This window comes from Mus musculus, chromosome 4, assembly GCF_000001635.26.
Source record: "Mus musculus strain C57BL/6J chromosome 4, GRCm38.p6 C57BL/6J".
In the NCBI taxonomy this organism is placed as follows: Eukaryota; Metazoa; Chordata; class Mammalia; order Rodentia; family Muridae; genus Mus; species Mus musculus.
This window is the reverse complement of record NC_000070.6, coordinates 80,508,389-80,522,358: the sequence shown is the minus strand read 5'-3', so window position 1 is coordinate 80,522,358 and position 13,970 is coordinate 80,508,389. Positions and strand designations below refer to the sequence as shown.

Genomic DNA, 13,970 nt, shown 5'->3' with positions numbered 1-13,970 from the left:
GATATCAATTAGTGATCTTGAGGCTTATATTTCCACAATTTTATTAGCATATGTTATTTATATAAGTAATATAAATATATAAGTTATTTCTAATGGCTATCAGTGTGCATTTTTCATACTTAACTGTGGGACAAGTAGAACATGCCACCAGACAGAAGGACTGGTAAGTTTGAGCCAGCCTAAATTCTGAGAAATCTCAGAATTGAGAATGGTAGGTTTGAAGCCAGCTCCCAGCCAGTCTACCTTATATGGAACATGTAACCATGGCAGCCCACTGAGAGGAGCATGACAATTGGTTATCTATCAAGAGAAACCTGGAGTTGTACATGGTATCTAGATAGTGTTTAGTCAATGAGCTTCCCTTCCCTGTCATCTCTTCCTGCAAAAGGCACTCAATCCCTGGTTTATCCTGAGTAAGATGTATCTGTTCACATCTGCCATCAAATAAAGCAGTTTTGACAAGCAAGGAATGTCTCCTTTATGAAGGATCACCAAGGGGGAAGGTGGGGTTTTGTTGTAAAAAGATGTGCCTAAAATTTCCCAGAGAAGGCATTCTCTCCTCCAGCCCCTCCGTACTCTCAGTACTCACTCAGAACCAGATCAGATTCTGCCTCAGTCCAGGCTCAGCCAACTCTTTCCTACATGGCATGTAGGAAAATCAGTTCCCAATTCCCCAGCAGCTTCTGGGTACACAGGAGTCCAGGTACATCACACAGGCTGGGACCCTTATGGGACTATGGTCTGCTTCTCCTGAGCCACTTGCTGGTTGCACTTGGGGATTCCAGCAGTGAGGGAGACAAACAGCACAGTATCTAAATAGAATATATATCACCTCCTACTTCCCCCTCTTGTTCCCCTTCTACCTCTACGGTTACTCTTTATCTTCTCAACAAACCCTATTCTACTTTAATGACTGGTTGAGATGACTCAGTGAAATCAGTGATGGCACACACTGTTAATTTGAACACTTGGAACACACACACACACACACACACACACACACACACACACACACACAGAGAGAGAGAGAGAGAGAGAGAGAGAGAGAGAGAGAGAGAGGCAGAGAGAGAGGCAGATCTTTGGGTTTGAGGTCAGCCTGGTCTACATAGTAAGTTACAAGACATCCAAGGCTAGACAGAGAAACTCTGTCTGGAACAAAACAAAACAAACAAAAAAGATAAAGAAAGGGCACTGGAGACTTGCTTACATGAAATTATTGTATTCATATGTCATACTTTTTAAACCATTAGCCAAAGGCTCATCACTTTCTTGCTTAACTAATTTCAAAAATCAAACCTTTCACCTCCCCTTTATGCCCTGATAATACATTCTTTTTATTATTGTCAAATTGATCCATTAGTTTCTAGCTTACAATATCCTATGCTTCCAAACTATTTTAGATACCTCAGAGGCCCTTCTTGCCTGCCTGCCTTGCGCTGTCTCTGGTTTTATCATCTATTACTCTTTAACGCATCCCCGAGAGCTGCTTCTTCACAATGTGGTTCCAGCACAGCTCCCTCTGCTCCCAAAGCAGCAGCACTCTCGTGCCATTTTCTTTCTGCTGTAGACATCTCATCCCCTTTGTCTGCATGGTTCTTATCGACTAGCAGTCCTTCTCAGCAATTCTATGACGTTTCATTTTTATCACGGTTTTCCTTTCTTTTCTTATGGGGATGGTAAACATGTAGCATGGGTGTTACTCAGGCTGACCCTGGAAACAGCTAAGTGGTCCAGTCTGGCTTTGAACATGCAATTTTCCTGCCTCAAACTTTTGAGCAGTTACAACAGGCAAGCACTACCACACCTTGTTTGGGAAGACCCATTCTTTAACTTCACTCCTCCAAACAAGAAATATTTTTAGAAACTGATTCTTTCTAAGATTCTGATTAAACATCACCCAAGTACTCATTACTGTGCATTGATTATTGCTATTAGTAACTCACTTATCTGTCTCATCAGGCTGAAATCAGGCATGGTGTGTGGATTCCTCTAAATACATTAGCTGTGTGGTTTCAGGAGCACGGTGCATGTTTTCTAAAATGTTGAGGTTGAAACTATCCAAGTTCTTAGTCTGTGAAAAATGGCTTCGCCTATAAAATGCCTCAAAGTCTCCTACATTAGCAGACTAATTACTAAGGCCATATAATATCCTAAAATATTATATACATTGGCCTCTCTCTCTCTCTCTCTCTCTCTCTCTCTCTCTCTCTCTCTCTCTCTGTGTGTGTGTGTGTGTGTGTGTGTGTGTGTGTTCAGTGTTAAAGTTTCTAAAAGAAAATAATACCTTCTGCCCCCACCCCCATCTCTGGTTGCATATAACTCAGGTACAACCATGATTCATACTCACAGGGGAGTTCATGTTTGAAACTATTTTTGATAGAGTTCATTGTACAAAGAAACCTGAATCTGTCAGTTGTATCACACATCTCTCTTGATCACTGTGAATATTGGCATTCTCCACAGTCAAAGGATATAATGTAATTTAAAACATAGATGTATTACCAATTTAATTGAGTCATGCTTATAAATGTTCATTCTTCCTATGCAGTGTATAGAATTCAAAGTCCTGTGACTAGTTATTTGGCTAGTTAGTTGTTGATTGTTATTCTTGGTATTGGATGTTGAAACTAAATAGCAAACCGATATATTTACCCTTCTGTGTTATTGTTCTGCAAATCTTTGCAACAGATCTTCCTTGACAAGTTCCATAATTATTATTCTTGTCATCTAAAGATGTAGTATATTATAATTTTTCATCCAGTTGTTCCTTTGTTAATATAGCTCGGTAACCCTTCAAAGGATCATCTTTAATGTGCATCTAAGATTTAGATGTCTAGACTTAATATCAGATGTCAAAGAAAAAATGGGAATGTCCAGTTGCTGCTAAGGCAAAAGCTCTCTGAAGAGACACAACTCACAGAAGTTAGGAGAAATGCTAACCAAAACATCTTTAAAGGTGCATATCTGTAACTTTGCAGAATCAATACGTATTTGAGAAGAGATAGAAAAGTTTGCAATTTTGTGACATGATTGAAAATGGATGCTGCCACAACACATTTCTGTGGTCTAGAAACTTTCCAAGACATTAAATGTTTTCTGTTCAGTATAGAGATCACGATGGTTGAGGAAAAAGAAATAAAAAACAATTAAAACAAACAAAATGGTTTTAATTAAGGAATAAATGAGTGTTTCAAAGGTTAAAACTTACATTGCACTTTGTAAATTCATGGATTCTGAGAAGATACTACTGGTGCTTTTGTGTATCACTGCCTTAACTTACATAGGTTTTTATTTTAGGCTATATCTGTTCCATCCCTTAAATGTTCTTATTACATGGTAGACATTCAGTACACTGTGTCTAACAATCGTTTGTATGTTTCAGAACAAATTTGGTTCTCATTTTCTTGTAAGGCAAGAGGAACATCAGCCAAGAGCAACTCTGGAAAATTCATGAGTTGGTGTGAATAGTGCCATTCTCCTGAATGTTTCTGAATAAAGGATTTTATTACAGCACATTCCACCTGAATCCCTGCTCCTTCTGTACCAAGCCAGCCATTGCTACAGAAAACTGTGTTGTTAAGGTGTTAAGACATCTGGTTCCAGTCAGTCCCTTCCTCTGCCACACTTGGTTCTCTCCTGGGATTCAATAAAGCTAAGTGCCTGGTGCCTCAGAATCTTTTGTCTTGTTCCTCTGGTAGGGATAATTGCTTGGGGACAAAGGAGGAAAGAGCATGTAATTTCTCACCATTGCTTGAAAATTAGATGCCAACAGCTGACTGAAATCTTGTGAACAATTTTATTTGAAAGCGATGATATCAGTTACCTGTTATATGCTTAAAAGATGCTATTACAAAGACAAAAGTTTTTACTGTTTGAATGTTTATGGTTTTTCAATAAAAGCCTAATTTAAAAAAAAACTAAAGAGACACAGCATTTTCTACACAAAATCATTCTATTGAACAGTAAAGGGTTATTTGCTTTCCCTATTTTTTTTATGGCTACATTGTATGCTGCATTTTATTTATCTGCCTGAACAGAAGGAGTATGGCTGAAATGTTGCATTGAGCCTTTCTTCCAGAAATAAATGTAATGCTGTTTTAGGAGTCATTAAAACAACTTGGCTAGACCTCAAGTTTGAAACCTTTTGACCTACAGTGATGTCATTGCTGGACTTCTTTACTGGTCTTCGTAACGATCAGCAACCTAGGTAGCAAAATATCCTAGGGCTAGGCTGAGCCACTGACTTGCCCAGTAGTTGTTGGGAAAGGCGGTTGCTGATCAGGAGATGCAATGCAGTGTTTTTCAGGCTCTATTAATAGACGAGTGCACAAATTTCACTTAACTACCACTGCTTAGATAGCTCTTTATAATATATTGCTAATTTCATCTTGGCACATTAGCATTATAAGCCTCAAGTTTCTTCTTTAAAAATGTGCTCCCCATCTGCTTCTGCTGTATTTTTGTACAGACATTGCTTCTAAAAGCAGAGGAGTGCTTTTCCTGATTCAAGAAGGTTCACTTAGAGAGAGTAGGAAAACTGAGGCACTCATGTGAATCCCTGAGTTGAAGCACACAGGTTTAGGGTGAGAAGTACTCAAGAGCAAATGACATGGTAAGCTCACTGTCTCAGCCAGCCTCCATGGTAGGTTCACTGAACCCCAGTGCAAACGGTAAATAGTCACATATTCGTCTGAGCCATGGAGGGGATTCTATTTCAAGAACGTCGACCTCATTCTACCATAATCCCTTGCTGCACTGTGCTGAGATCTCAAAGGGACATTGGTCTGACGCCTTCAGGGTATTTTTATTGCTGACACCAGATGGCGCTCGTACATTTTAAATTTTGCTTTGATCGGTCCTGTTTAAAATTTTAGCCACTTTTCAGGAAGATTTTGCTCAAAAGATTAAAGGTCACATATGTGTTCTTTCATGTAAAATCTAATAGAAAACTTTCATCTGTTCTTTAAGAGGCCTCGCCCCCTTTCATACACACAAACATTCACTGGAAAGTATTGTTGGTGAATATTGATTATTGTAGGAATGATTGAGGAAAGCCCACAACCACCTGTGTCTAATCATGTAGAAATTCAATTCGTTTAAAAATCGCTTTAATTTTAAAAATCAATCTTAGTCCGGATTTCATCGTTCTGTTTTATACTCTTGAGGGGCGGGGCACCATAAGAAACTAAGAATTACGTTTATCCATCATCACAGAAAACTGTGTGCAAATGAATTATCTGTGGAGCCTCAGGGACACCTGAGTTTTTCCTCTTACAATCTCGCTTGTTCTGCTTCATTCTTGCATTCCCAGATCAGTGTCTCTTTATTCCACTTAAACCTTCAAACGGATAATGGCATAAAATTAGACTCTGATTACAAGAGCAGCAATTGGGGCTGCTTTGCCCAGCCCCCTTCCTCTTCCTGTGAACAGATTACTTGTGAGAGAAAGGGCAGTTGTGAATTTGTTTTCTTTCCTGTGACTTTATTTGTACTGGATTTTTGCTTGCTGGCCTTGAACCTAGTTCTAAGAAGATCTATTTTTTCTGAGACTTTTAGTTTATTAATGATCTTTAAGATTTTACTGAGTTTTGTAAGACATTGTCCTCATTGCCTTGTGTATCTCTGAAAAACTGACATTTTTTTTTTAATTGGGAATATCCTTTGCTGACTTTAATTTTTTTTTTTTATTATTTATCTCTGTCCTTTGGTAGAAAGTGATGAGGGGAAAAACGTGAAATTACTAAATGTGATTTACAGAAAAGAGGCAATGATTATGTCCTTTATAATTAAGTTGACGAGAAGAGTGAAGAGGGTTTTAAAAACCCTATCTATCCCCAGTGCTAATATGCAAATTGCTCCTCGAAATATAATGAGCACCTTATCTAGTTCATGATATTTCATTTTGAAACTAACATTTTCCCCTCTTAATAGTCCAGAGGGTTATTGACCAAAGCGCATTGATTGACTCTGTTATGCTAATAGTAGCACAAAGAATGCCATAATGGGCTTAGCACCCCAGGCTGCTGCAGAATTTTGATCCTGTCCTTTCCAGAGGAATCTATACAGTCTTTGCAAATAATCCCACATAAGCCACCCAAAAATGTTTTCTTTTGTAAGGGCTTCTTTCTTGGCAGCTCTCCTCTGATTCATTTCAGCAGAATTAAGCTTAAAATTTTCAAAAGGCTTGTTGAAAATTTATCAAGATTAGAGAAACATTAGAGCAGAGAGGGAGCTTTGAGCATTGTTTACAAGTGTCAAAACAAGAGGTCTTTGCTGAGGTCAGTCCCCAAGTCATTCACTGAGCTTAAAGGCCTCTGTCAGCACAGGTTTTCCAGGTGGTGGGGGCTTGTTATGTGGTTTTGTGTGATAAGGTACCAGAGAAGAGAGAATGGCACTATTAGGAGGTATGGCCTTGTTGGAGTAGGTGTGTCGCTATGGGTATGGACTTTAAGACCCCCATTTTAGCTGCCTGAAGTCAGTATTCTGCTAGCAGCCTTCAGATGAAGAAGTAGAACTTTCAGCTCCTCCTGCACCATGCCTGCCTGGATGCTGCCATCTTCCTGCCTTGACTATAATGTAATGAACCTAGACCCAATTTAAGTGTTGCCCTTGTAAGAGTTGCCTTGGTCATAGTGTGCATTCACAGCAGTAAAACTCTAACTAATACTTTTGTGTTCAAATTAGGGCTCACGTCCAGACAAACCACACTGGGCCAATACAGTTCCATTTGGGAATTATTGTGGGGGGAGGGGGCAAAGGTGACAAGGAAGACAAGCGGGAAAGAAAGAGAGAGGTAGAGGGGTCTGCCTTTTATTTGGGTTGCAACATAGCTGCTTGAAGGTAAAAGTGGGAGGTAAGCCAAGTAGAATCTGGGAAATGTATGGTGGTAGCCATGGCAACAGATGTGAGGGTCTCTGTCACCTATATGTGAGATGTCACTGGGTTCAGTGACAATCTACCAACAAAGACAGAAGTTAAAACCCTATGTAAGACACCCTTCCTGAGCAACATGAAATCAGCTGCAGACTAGGATTAGCAGCTGGGTAGTGGATGCCTTCTGTGTCTGAACATCTGGACTAACGCTGAGAGAGCCCAGGTCTTCTGCCCCTAAGGCTCTTCTCTCTTTAAAACAGGCATGGGTTGTGCAGTGACTACCTCATTCAAAATCATCCAATGCCTTTTCAATTGTATTCCAGGGTTTCCATGGAGATGATTTCCTCTCAGACCAAGTGACGCTTCTTTCTGCCTCTCCCTTCCCATGAATTTCCATCTGGCTTGAGCTGGAGTAGTTGAGAGCTGACCAATGTAAGGATCACACTTAAGACCTGTGGAGGCATGTTGCCTCAGCATTAGGGGATGCTAGAGGGTTTGAGGAGGGAGGGAATTAGAGGGTGGGTAGGGAAGCACCCTCTTAGAGGCAAAGGGGAGGGGGAGATGGTATAGGGGGTTTTGGATGGAAGACCAAGAATGGGAATATTTGAAATGTAAAAAATAAAATAACCAGTTAATTAGAAAAAGAGAGAGAGAGAGAGTGAGAAGTAATTTCTTCAAGCTCCCTTTCTTCTCTTAATGTCAATCTTAATACATTTTTGATATTTTTCCCTGTCTCTAAACCCTGCACAGAAATTGGGTGTTTCAGATAATCTTCTCCGATATTGCTGCATGGCTCATAAATCTTCAACATATTGTTCAACTTTTAGCTCCTCCTGAAAAGGAAGTCCCAGTACCCCACTTAAAGTTATAATGCTCTGCCATCTTCATATTCTGTTTTACCTTTATCACATTTTCCAGTTCCTAATGTCACATATTTACTTGCATTTTGTGGGAATTATTGTGTACGGTGTGCATGTGTTTGTCAATGTGGAAATATAGATCAACATAAAAAATATTAGCTGGTGGTGGTGTTGGCTTGTAATTCCAGCCATTCCAGAGGATTAGGCAGGAAGATCTGAATTTGAAGCCAGTCTGGGCTATGTGGCATGTGTGATGAAATCCAGCTATGGCTCTGAATCTACCCTTGATGGTCTTCAGTGAAACATCTAGCTTAGACAATCTTTAATCATATCTTGTGTGCATATAGTTTATTCATGGTGAACTAAGGCTACATATGAACCTTAGGAGGAGTTTTCAGGATAAATGAAAACCACTGTCTAGAGTTTAAACTACTGTGAATGTCTCATTTGAATGGAGAGGCCTTCCAGGGATGCCAAGTACTTGCTGGGCAGGTTCTTATCAGAAAAAGAGGAAGATGAAATTTTAGGTCTACCAAAAACTACTTGACTTTCTCCAGGTAGAGAGTGTGAGTGATTGTGCTCCCCAGGCAAGGTTAGAGAAGGGGAAGCTCTGCTGGTACAGTGAAGCCTCCTCCATTTTGTGTCAAGCTCAGAGATGCTACCTGATCATGGAAGAATGTGGCCTTAATTAGCATGGTTACCACACAGGGCAATAGCTAATTCCAAGCATCCTTTCACTAAAGGAACAAATAAAAACAAACAAACAAACAAAAAACAAGTTAATGGAAGAAATCCATAAATGTCCAATAGAAATCCAAAGAAACAATATGTCCTTATTTATAATGCAATAGAGTTCCTTCTTTATGAATTTTAATTTAAAACTTCATTCATCATTACTATATGCAAGTATGTATGGAGAATGACATGTGACACAACTCATGAGTAGAAGTCAGAGGATGATGTCATAAAAATCAATTCTTACTATCCACATGTATGTGATTTCTGGGGCTCAAACTCATATCCTTAAGCTTTATAGCCAGCACTTTTAAGCACCAAGTAATTTCACTCACCTTTTTGAACTTTGAAAAGATGTTGTCTTGTATTTGCGTTTAAGTCCTAGAGTCAGTATACCTGAAATCCTTTATCAAGATGATCTTTAAAAATACTTCACTCTCATGTAAAAGTAAGTGATGCAAACTGAAAACAACTGTAGAGAAAACCAAGAAATCTTTAACTGTAAATTACTCTAGCTATGAAGCACTCACATTCACTTGTGTTTGGGGTGGAGACTAAAAGAAGTGCTTGCTGACAGGAACCTGATATAGCTATCTCCTGAGAGACTCTGGCAGTGCCTGACTAATAAATACAGACACAGATACTCACAGCTAACCCTGGGGAGCCCAGTGGAAGAGTTAGGGGAAGGACTGAAGGAAGTGAAGTAGATTGCAACCCCATGGGAAGGACAACAATATGAACCAACAAGTATCTCCCAGAGCTCCCAGGGAATAAACCACCAAAGGATACACATGGAGGAACCCATGGCTCCAGCTGCATATGTATCAGAGGATGTCCTTGTCTGGCACCAACTGGAGGAAAGTCCCTTGGTCCTGTGAAGACTTGATGCCCCAGTATAGGGGAATGACAGGGAAGGTTAACAAGAGTGGAAGGGTGGGTAGGGGAACACACTCATAGAAGCAGAGGGAGGGTGGATGGGATAGGGGTTTTCTGGAGGGGAAAGCAGGAGAGGGGATAACATTTAAAATGTAAATAAAGAAAATATCCAATAAAATAAAATAAAATAAAATAAAATAAAATAAAATGGGTTAAAAAGCTTTTGATGAGATGTGAAAAAGAGAGGGAGGAGGAAGAGAGGGGAGAAGAGAAGAGATAAGGTATAGAGGAAGGGAAAGAAGAGAAGAGAAGGGAAGGGGAGCAGAAGGAAGAGAAAGAGAAGTGAGGGGAAGGAGGAGAGATGAGGGGAGAGGAGAGGAAAGGAGAGGAGGCAAAGGGAGAGGAGAGGAGTCAAAGAAGAGGTACTCTGTTCTTATAGCTGTGTGCTCAACTATACTGTGATTGGCAGTTTGGAGCTTAAGACAGCCCCAAGTGTCCTTTGACTAAACTTTAAAAATGCTTCTTGACCTGGTTCCTGATTTTCCTTTCCTTGGAACACATACTCTAAACCTTGAAGCTTCAAAGTCTTTCTTTTGTTTTTCAAGATGTAAACCTTTTGCAACCAGATTATTATTCTTTAACTATGCTGGTGCCTCTGTCTTCCTGGGTCAGAATAAGATTTTTCCTTCCATAGCACTGATGGTCTGACCACATTGACCCATCTCCCCTCTGAAGACTTCTAGTTTTTTATTCTGTTAGCATTCTCATGCTTAGAAATCTCTCTGCCTTCTAGCAATGAATATCTTTGTATAAAACATTACCAATTTCTAAGTGTCCAATGTAATTTTTCTCTTGTAGAACAAGCAATTTAAAGACAGATTGAATAGAATTAAATATTCAAGAATCAAAGAGTGGGTAAGTTGGTACCGAGGATATTTAGCTCTCTTTCATTGGCCTTGAGTGGATGGATTAGAAAATGGAGCAAAAAAAATCAGGAAAGTGTCTGGTAATCATTGATAGCTGTATTATTTACTTTGGTCATCAGTATTCTGTGACTCTGTCATTTACTTGTGGGCACTCTCTATATGATCAGTTTCTCATAGGAATGATGTTCTTTACTAGGGTGAACGATCTTGTCATGAAGATGTGAGGAAAAAAAATTGCCTGCATTTGGAATTCACTAAGCTATTTCTTCCACACATCTTATAAATGACACAGGAAAATCTTAGATGAGAGGAGAAAATATATTAAGGAGCTACTTGAAAAAAAAAAAAGAGAGAAGAACTGGGCTATTTGAGAGCACTCTTGGGAAAAGACAGGTTGTTTACCCTTTTCACTTTTCACAAAGTATTGGTTGAAATAGGAACCCTTTACAGAAGTTTATCATTTTCAACCAAGAGCAGCCATGGCTCCAGTGGGTTGGAAAGACAACAAATTGTGCAGAATTGTCTGTACCTTGCATTCCAGTATGAATCTCAGTAGGTATTCTTTTCAGCACAGCTGCATGTGGTGTAGGAGAAGACAATAAATAATTGTACCCAGTGCTGCAGTCCTATAAACATGGAGCTTATGGAACAAGAGGACACCTAATTTTGGTAAATATAGGGATTGGTCGTCACTTGGAAGTAGAACGTAAGAGGTGAACAAGTAGCTCCTGGTCCTTACATTGTCATGACTTAACTTTAAGCAGCTTGCCAGTTTTATAGGCACATAAGCTTTGTTCATTTGAAAACCTGAACAAAAACAAAAAAATTCAATTGAGCTCTGTCCTCAGCAAAGAGTTGAGGGGCTGTGAGAAGTGAACCATCATCTCCAGAGTCAGACCAAAGAAATTACTCCAGTCAACTCAAGCTGGGTGAATCAGTGCGCTTGATCTGGCTTCCAGCTGGAGCATTTGTGTATAGTTGTTTATAGAAACCTGGGCAAAAAGTTGTGGAAAGTTAAACCAGGAAGAATGTCTGTCTCCAGAAAACAAGAGCTATGTGAGGCTTTCTTAGAATGAGAAATATCCATTGATCTGCATACATGTGCCAGTTGAAAGGGCCTATTTTATTTTTTAAAGGCAGAAGCATTTTCTTATTCTCTTCTATATATTTACATATGTGTGTGTTGTGTGTTTTTTGTGTATTCATACATACATACTCACACATACACACACACACACACACACACTCACACATGACTTGATTTTGTTTTTTAAGACAGGCTCTCTTCATGCATCCTTGGCTGTCCTGAAGCTTGCTATATAGATCATGTTAGCCTCAAACTCTGCCTCTGCCTTGGGAATGTTGGGATGAAAGGAGTGTACATGCCTAATTTAAAAATACATTTAAAAAAAGTAATTTAGCACCCTGCCCATACTCTTTCAAGAAATCTAGTAAAAATCTGCTCAGTTGTTCTCAATGACTTGGTATTTCTTAAGAAGATATGGGAAAAGCAGCCAGAAGACTTCCATGGGTATAAGTTAGCTCTTTCCTCCTCTGGTCAGGAATCTCCAAACTTTTCTGTCACTAACCTGTTGAATTATTTGACAGACTCATTTGTAATTCCAGGTTCTCAATTCTTCAATCTGATGACAAGACCCAGTAATTTCATCTTGTGTTGATTGTGTCTCTATTCTATAACCTGCTCATTACTAATGAACTAGGAATGCTTCTTCCTGTGGGATTTCCGTGTCAATTTCTCAACTGCCCCAGGACATCACAGGCAGAACAGTTGCTATTAACTTTTACTTTTAAAGTTGTTTTAAATTTCATGTTACTTAACTGGTTTGAATGCTTTAATGAAATAAACTTTTCGTCTGTATTTCTTTCAGATTACTCGTTGAGTTGGAAAACTTCAGGTTTCTAGCAGAAATGTGGGACATTTTTGTATCTTTAAAATTATGAACACTTAGAAGAGATGATTGTAATAAAAAAATTTAGTAAAAGTTACTTGTGACTTGACGTCTTAGAAGCTGGAAAGCCAGTAGGGCTAGTAATATCTGTGAAATGGCTACAAAAGTCTTGTAGAGTAGATATTTTTTTCATATGTATATTTTTAAAACTGTAAGTAGTAGTCCTGCTGAGGTTGATTCTAGATTATGTCATCAAAGTAAAAGTTATTTTTTAAAATTAATCATTCCATTCATTTATATCTCAAATGATATCCCCCTTCCAGGTTACCCCTCCACAACCCCCATCCCACATCTGCCCTCTCACCCTTCCTGTTTGCTTTTATGAAGGTGCTTCCCCACCTACACAATCTCTCCTTCCCTACTGCTCCAACATCCCCCTATGCTGGGCCATCAAACCTCCATAGGATCAAGGAACTCCCTGTCCTTGCTGTCAGACAAAGCCATCCTCTGCTATATATGTATGTAGAACAATGGATCACTCCCCGTACACTCCTTGGTTGGTGGTCAATTCCTGTGAGCAAAGGCTGGTCCGGCCAAAGGACATGGTTCTTCCTTTGGGACTGAAATTCCTTTCCACTCCTCCAGTCCTTCAGTCAGTTCCCCCACTGGGGGCCCCGATTTCAGTCTGATGGTTGGCTGGAAGTATCCACATCTGCTTTGGTCAGTTGGGAGAACCTCCCAAGGAGAAGCCATACCATGTTCCTGTCAGCAAGTGCTTCTTGGCAACAGCAACAGTAACAGTGTCAAAAAGTTAATAATTCTAATAAAGTGTATAAAAATATGGTTTTGTAGTTGAAGCTTTTATATTGTCTTAGTAATGTGTATTAATGAAGAGTATTTTCACTTAGTACTTATAGAATCTCGTCTTAAGTAAGCATAGTATATTTCTCTTCATTGCCATTTCTTCATGTACTGCATGGGGATCAAATATGTACCATATCCAGACATTTATTATTTGAATATTCAGTCTGCTCATATCCTTCATATTCATAGTTCTATTGAATTCCTTATTTTTTCTAAGAGATTTATTTGAATAAAGTAAAATCAAATATTGCTTATCCTGGAGATCAGGCCACGTTAAATTTATTACTCATCCCCATGAAGGAGAACACATGATTGTATTTGCACCAAGAAGATAAGAGGAGACTGTCCATAGCATCCGGGATAGATGTTTTGTTTTTCTTTCAATTAAGCTGCAAGAGAGATGTTGTTTATACTCCAGATAATGATACAAGTGATTTTGTGCCTCAAAATAAACTCTGGGAAACTCACAGTGATGTTTTGTACACTGTATAAAACCAGTGTATAAATGAAAACATGACATGAAAATGTATATAAGTAAGAGAACCATAGAAATTCAAGTTGCAGTCTTTAACTGTCCTGAAGTCATATTAAATTTGCATGTACACAAACTGAATAGTTTGTTCATTGTTGGCTTTTTAATAGACATCTATTATTTAAGTTGTTGCTAACTTAATCAAAGGGCTGACTTTTAAAAAAATTGACTAAAATACATAAAGCTCAATGTAAAACAGCTACTACATGAGTGGAAATATACTTAATTCAGTAGAAATCTTCTAAACTATAGTATGTGTGCAAGTGAATAACACAAGGATGTTAGCTCAGCAATACTCTGGCTGCTCACAACGTGGAGAATTGGAAGCAAATGTTTTGACACAAGTTTGCTTGAGCCTCCATAAAAATAAGTTAGATTTGGTTCACCTAGCACT

At 39.0% G+C, this 13,970-nt stretch overlaps 1 long non-coding RNA gene across 2 annotated transcripts in view; it reads left to right on the top strand.

Moving 5' to 3' along the window:
* Positions 1-13,021, top strand: part of Gm32658 — a 120,975-nt gene extending 107,954 nt beyond the window's left edge. The window contains exons 2-4 of one of the 2 annotated variants that reach the window (XR_390669.3): positions 7,197-7,305; positions 10,203-10,259; positions 12,160-13,021. This is a non-coding gene — a long non-coding RNA (predicted gene, 32658). The remainder of the gene's footprint in view (positions 1-7,196; positions 7,306-10,202; positions 10,260-12,159) is intronic. The other variant, XR_390670.3, reaches the window with a different exon arrangement.
* The last annotated feature ends 949 nt before the right edge of the window (positions 13,022-13,970 follow it).